Genomic DNA, 7,400 nt, shown 5'->3' on the forward strand with positions numbered 1-7,400 from the left:
ATGTACCACTGGGAGGATGTGGAAGTCAGAGGACAACTCTGTGGAGCTGAGTTTTTTCCTTGGACCTTTACATGGGCTTTGGAAATCAAACTTAGGTCCTTAGACATACCCAGAGGGCCTTTTCACAAGTTGAACCATTTCACTGGTCCTAAGAAAACACTCTTTTGAACTGACTACACTGACTACAGCTATCAAATTCAAGGCTTCAAGACCCAGAAATAGAAGAAAAAGAGGAGACAAGAAAGGAAGGAAGAAAGGAAGGAAGGAAGGCAGGAAGGAAGGAAGACAGGCAGGCACAGAAGAGCCTGGAGACCTGAGGCGTAGCCCTGGTTTGCTTGTGAGTTCTGAGATCTGTTGGAAATGGTCTTTTCTTTATGGGCCTCAAATTGTCATGCATCAAACAAGGAGAGAGAAGAAGCTGGAGTGCTTTGCTCTGCTCTCGTGTTTGTGTGGTCTATGGAGGGTAGGCTCAGAAGCAGGAGGCTGCCCTAAGAGTCCTTGGAAACCTGGACGATTCAATCCAGCAGGGCTTCAGGACTGGGTCAGGACTGACAATAATGCAGCAGAGTCTCAGAGGCTGGACTTTCAGACCAAGGCATCTTAGTACAAAACCCGGGTTGTTAAAGTACTGACTTATTTTTCCTTTTTCCTGCAGCCTTCCTTAGTGATTTTTTTTTTAAATATTAACTTTATTTATTTATTATGTATACAATGTTCTGCCTGTGTGTATCCCTGCAAGCCAGGAGAGGGCACCAGACCTCATTACAGATGGTTGTGAGCCACCATGTGGTTGCTGGAAATTGAACTCAGGACCTTTGGAAGAGCAGGCAATGCTCTTAACCGCTGAGCCATCTCTCCAGCCCTCCCTTAGTGATTTTGAACTTGGTGACTCCTTATGGACAGTCTCAAGGGCTGCACAGCAAACGCACCATGGCCAATTTCTTTCTTTCCTTATCTTCTGTTGTTGTTGTTGTTGTTCTGTTGGACTTGGTGGGGGTTGCGAGGCAAGTGCCCCACCACTGAGTTATTCCCTCAGTCCCAAAGAAAGCGGTTTAAAATATGTTCATATAAATATTGGAGGTGAGTGGGTGGGGCTCAGTGGATAGAGGCCTTACTTGGCATGTGGGAGGCTCCATTCCTAGAACTGAAGAAACCAGGTTTTTATGCCAATACCAGGATGTTTTCAGTACTGTATCTCTGTAGTAGAGTTTGAAGTCAGGGATTGTGATGCTTCCAGAAGTTCTTTTATTGTACAGAATTGTTTTGGCTATCCTGAGTTTTTTTGCTTTTCCATATGAAATTGAGTATTTTTCTTTTGAGGTCTGTGAAGAATTTTGCTGGGCATTTCATTGAATCTGTAGATTGCTTTTGGTAAGATTGCCATTTTTACTATGTAAATTATACCTACCCAAGAGCATGGGAGAGTTTTCTTTTTTGTGTGTGTCTTTTTCAATTTCTTTCTTTCTTCAAAGATTTAAATTTCTTGTCACATAGGTATTCCACTTGTTTGTTTAGATATTTTATGCTATTCGTGGCTATTGTAAAGGGTGACGTTTCTCTAATTTCTTTCTCAGCCCATTTATCATCTGTGTAAAGGAGGGCTAGTGATTTTTTTTGAGTTAATCTTTTATCTTGTTACATTAATGAAGGTGTTTATAAGTTGTAGAAGTTTCTTCGTAGAATTTTTTGGGTCACTTATGTAAGCTATCATATCATCAGCAGAAAGTGAGAGTCTGACTTCTTCTTTTTAGATTTGTATTCCCTTGATCTCCTTTTGTTGTCTTATTGCTCTAGCTAGGACCTCAAGGACTATATTGAGAAGATATAGAGAGAGTGGATAACCTTGTCTTGTTCCTGATTTCAGTGGAATCTCTTTGAGTTTCTCTCCATTTAGTCTGATGTTGCTGTATATTGCCTTTATTATGTTTAGGTATGTTCCTTGTAACCCTGATCTCTCCAAGACCTTTATCATGAAGGAATGTTGAATTTTGTCAAATGCTTTTTCAACATCTAATGAGATGATCATGTGGTTTTTATTTTTCACTTTGCTTATATGGTGGATTATGTTGACAGATTTTCATATGTTGAACTATCCCTGCATCCCTGGGATGAAGCTGACTTGATCATGGTGGATGATTTTTCTGATGTGTTCTTGGGTTCAGTTTGCCAGTATTTTATTAAGTGTTTTTGCATCAATGTTCATGAATGAGATTGGTCTGTAATTCTCTTCTTAATAGTGTCTTTGTGTGGTTGGGTATCAGGGTAATTGTAACCTTTTACAAAGAGTTTGGCAATGTTCCTTCTGTTCCTATTGTGTGGAATAATTTGAGGAGTATTGGTATTAGTTCTTTGAAAATCTTGTAGAATTTTGTGCTGAAACCATCTGGTCCTGGGCTTTTTTTGGTTGGGAGATTTTTGATGACTGTTTCTATATCTTTAGCAGTTATAGGTCTATTTAATTTGTTTATCTGGTCTTGATTTTGGTAGGTGATATTTATACAGAAAATTATCCATTTCCTTTAAATTTTCCCATTTTTGGAGTATAAGCTTTTGAACTAGGACCTGATGATTCTCTGGATTTCCTCCATGTCTGTTGCTATGTCTCCCCTTTCATTTCTGATTTTGTTAATTTGTATATTTTCTCTCTGCCTTTTTGTTAGTTTGGATAAAGCTTTGTCTATTTTGTTGATTTTCTCAATGAACCAATTCTTTGTCTCATTGGTTCTTTGTATTGTATTCTTGTTTTTATCTTGTTGATTTCATCTCTCAATTTGATTATTTCCTGCTGTCTCATCCTCCTGGGTGTGTTTGCTTCCTTTTACTCTAGAGTTTTCAGGTGTTCTGTTAACTCACTAGTGTGGGATTTTTCCAGCTTCTTTATAAAGGCATTTAGTGCTATGAACTTTCCCCTTAACACTGTTTTTTTTATTGTGTCCCATAAATTTGGGTAAGTTATGTGGGCATTTTCATTAAATTCTAGGAAGTCTTTAATTTCTTTCTTTATTTCTTCCTTGACCCATTAGTGACTCTGGTGAGCATTGTTTGGTTTCTATGTGTTTGTAGGCTTTCTGAAATTAGTGTTGCTGTTGAATTCTAATTTTAAGCCATGGTGATCCGATAAGATACATGGGATTATTTCATTGTTTGTATTTGTTTAGGTTTGTTTTGTTACCTAGTATGTGGTCAATTTTTGAGAATGTTCCATAAGGTACTGAGAAGAAGGTATATTCTTTTATGTTCGGATGGAATGTTCTATAGAGGTCTGTTAAGTACATTTAGTCATAACATCTGTTAGTTCCTTATTTCTCTGTTAAGTTTCTGTCTGGCAGACCTGTCCAGTGATGAGAGTGGAGGGTTGAAGTCTCCCACTATTAGTGTGTATGGTTTAATGTATGATTTAAGCTTTAGTAGTGTTTCTTTTACATATGAGGGTACCCTTGTATTTGGGGCATAAATGTTCAGAATTGAGATTTGCTCTTAATGAATTTTTCCTGTGACTAATATGCAGTATTGGTCTGAGGAGGTAGCTCAGTTGTGGTGTTTGCTAACCACAAACACCCTGTGTTTCAACCCTATTCCTGCTTAAATTGTGTATAGTATAGACCACGATTATGACCTAATACTCAGGAAGCGGGGACAGGACTCATATTTTCTTTCCCCCCCAGTTCCACATGTGTTAGCGGCCCCTAAGCCCTGTCCGCTCTCTTTCCTGATTTGGTAATGTCACACACTTATTTTATCTCTGCTGGCATGACCTTACCAGTGTTATGACCAAATCATGGAGTCCCCCCCAAAACCAACTAGGAGACTGAGTCCTGTATGTAAAAGCCTTTATTCAAGCTTGAGCTTGGACTCTCTGTCTGTCCAACACAGCAATTGAGAGCAGAAAGTGCCAAGCCCAGTTGAGGTGTTTTTTTTTTTTTATATCACAGTAGAGGTTGGGGTGAGGGGATTTTTGGGGTTCAGGAACTTGATTGACTAGCATCTTTCTAGGGGTTTTGGCAAAAGGTGTCTACGTGAGTCCTGAACTCAGGGACATCTGGTGATCTTATCTAAAGTTTGGGATGTCAGGTACTTCCTCTTCAGTGCTGGCTGTCCCTGCGTGGTGTCAGCTGATGGCTTTTTCTAGAACCCGGTGCTGCCTACAATGGAAGCTGTGCAGCCTGGGCCCCGTGTGTGGCCAGACATTATGTGTGGTCAGGCTGCCCTGGGCCCCACAACGGACCATGACCCTCTCTTGACTGGCATTGCCTCATGACTGACTTCTTCGCTTCCACCCTTTCTTCTGGTCACTGTCTAGTGAACTTCCACTGTCTTTAACACACACCTGATTTCCTCGCTGCTGCTCATAGAGCCATGCAGGTGATGGCCTCTGCCCATGTCTCCTGTTACTGCCCCTCAGTGCCTCACACTTTCCTTTTAGCTTTGGGATTCAAGTTAAATCTAGCCGAGATTAGGCAGGCTAGGATCTGCAGAAGCTGGATCTCCTAGACGGAATGGTAGGAGAGGCCCGGTCAGTGAGCAAAGGTCAGGCCAGAAATCTCATAAGGCAGATGTGGATTTGGGCAGGGACTGGGGCTGGGCTCTCAACTTGGAGGGTCAGGGATCAGTGAGAACCAGGAATGGGGCAAGGTTTAGGACCAGGGTAAAGGTCAGACAGGGTCTGCAAACAGCTAGAGCAAATATCATTCTTGTAATCCAAGGCAATACTTGCGTATTTCAAAAGGGTGGATGCTAAACTGCCCTGCATTAGCTTGTAAGTTTCCTCCCAGGGAGCACGGGGAAGAGAGTGAAGAGATCATGGCTCTCATACTCTTCATGCGTCTCGTGTTAGATACTTGTGTGCTCAGTGTGTGACTCCTGCCTGCTGATCTTTTGTGTTTTAAGATGATGTTTTGTTATTCCCCACAAAAATAATCGAAGTCACCAGATATGATGCATGTGTGTTAAAATATGCTATAACCCATTTTTTTTTGAGAGAGAGAGAGAGAAAGAGAGAGAGAGAGAGAGAGAGAGAGAGAGAGAGAATGGATTGGAGTTTGCGAGTTTGCACTTATGGCCTGGAAGCCCCTGAGAGACCAAAGAGTCCTCAATGCAATGACATTAGAGTTAGTATCCTGCAAGGATTAGGATACTCTTTAACATTAACAATGATACAGGATTTCTAGAACGGGGCTGTGGTGGCTCATGCCTGTAATTCCAGCAGTCAGGAGGCAGAGGCAGGTGGATCTCTGAGGCCAGCTTGATTTCAAAGTGAGATCAAGGGTAGCCAAGGCTACACAGAGAAACTCTGTCTTGAGAAACAAAAACAAAAAAGGGGATGATCCATGCCTTCTTAATATAAAACTAAGTGTTATTGACTTGGATGAAAAATTAATCCATGCTATGATGTAGTATGTTTGCTTCTTAGGTGGATTGGCCGCAACACACGTCTGTCTGCGTCAAATGTGGAACTGGAGGTAGCTCCGCCCCCGTTAGGATCGGATGAAATCCAGACAGAGAAAGTTCTGGTATGATTTGGCCGAAATCTGGAACTTGAACATGGATTGAGAGAAAGAAAAGGTCTATGTGGAACTCCCTTCTTTTGAAACACCCAGATGTGCCAGGGTTCCTTGGCTGGTGTCATGCAGAGAATGAATTATGTAGAGAAGGGTGCGACTGTGTATGTGTTTTAAGATTTATTTATTTGTTATGGATACAGTATCCTGCCTGCATGTATGCATGAAGGCCATCATGAAGGCCAGAAGAGGACCCCAGATTTCATCACGGATGGTAGTGAGCCACCATGTGATAGTTGGGACTTGAACTCAGGACCTCTGGAAGAGAAGCCAGTGCTCTGAACCTCTGAGCCATCTCTTCAGCCCCAAAGAGTATAACTTCTGGTCTCATTTTAAAGTACTTTGTAATCGTTCCGTGGGCCAGATAGGAAAGGAGTAGTGTAAGAGGAAGATTCGTTCCAGGCCTGGAATTGGAAGCAGGACTCCAATAGGGGGCACCACACAGACAGGGTTGTGGGAGAGTAAGGACCCACTTCCCCACTCCCCACAAGTGTGCTAGGAGGATCCAGCCTTGAACCGTTGATCTGAAACTATCCTGGCAGGAAAGAATGAGGCTAATTTACCTGAATTCTGTTTCCTCCTTATGGGGGAGCAAAGAACTCCCCAGCGAGGAAGGGAGGTCATCTTAACAGGAGGGACAGAAAGGACACCAGGGCCTGTGCTCACGAAGGGCCTCAGGTAGCTCTGCTAATGTTAATAAAGACACATTAGCCTGGAATTTCATAATAATTACTTCTCTCATTGTGACAAAATGTCCATCACAAACAGCTTAAGGAAGGATTGGCTCTGGCTCACGGTCTAAGAAAGAAAGAATTCAGTATACGAGGGGGAAGGCAGTTGGTCACATGGTGTCCACAGTCAGGAAGCAGAGACAAATACTGGTGTTCAGCGTCCTTTTTCTCCTTTTTATTCAGTCAGGGCCCCCACCCATAGGATGATGTCACCCACACTCAGGGTCCCAGTCCATGGTGTGATGTCACCCACACTCAGGGTCCCAGTCCATGGTGTGATGTCACCCACACTCAGGGTCCCAGTCCATGGTGTGATGTCACCCACACTCAGGGTCCCAGTTCATGGTGTGATGTCACCCACACTCAGGGTCCCAGTTCATGGTGTGATGTCACCCACACTCAGGGTCCCAGTTCATGGTGTGATGTCACCCACACTCAGGGTCCCAGTCCATGGTGTGATATCACCCACACTCAGGGACCCCAGTCCACGGGATAATGTCACCCACACTCAGGGTGGATCTTCCTTCTTTAGTTAAACTTTTCTGGAACATTTCCCATAGACAAGTTAGAGATGTGTTTCAATAGATCTTAAATTCAATAAAGTTGATAATAAAGATTAACCACCACGTATTTATTGGTTGTATTAAAAATTTTGGCTGCAGAGGCCAACCTCGTCTACATAGAGAGTTCTAGGCCAGTCAGAGCTAAAGAATGAGACCTCATCTCAAAAATCAAACAAAACAAATTTTGGTTGGGTAACTGGAGAGATGGCTCAGCAGAGGACTCCAGTTTGGTTCCCAGCATGCACACAGGGCGGCCCAAAGCCATCTGTAACCCCACGGGATTCGACACTTTCTTCTGGCATCTGTGGGCATCTGCACACATGTGTTTACCCCCGTGCACGTACACACATGACACACATACGTGCACACAGAAATTCACACACAAAATAAAATTTAAGAGGCAGAGGTGGAGCTCTGTGAGTTTGAGGCTAGCCTGGTTTACATAGCTAATACCAGGCCAGCCAGGATTACATAGTGAGACCCTGTTTAAAAACATTTTTTTTAAACAAAAATATTTGTTTTTGGTTGGTTGGAAATAAACATCAAAA

This window comes from Microtus oregoni, unplaced genomic scaffold, assembly GCF_018167655.1.
Source record: "Microtus oregoni isolate MIOR12 unplaced genomic scaffold, Mior012 000001F_ref0000356, whole genome shotgun sequence".
Taxonomy (NCBI): Eukaryota; Metazoa; Chordata; class Mammalia; order Rodentia; family Cricetidae; genus Microtus; species Microtus oregoni.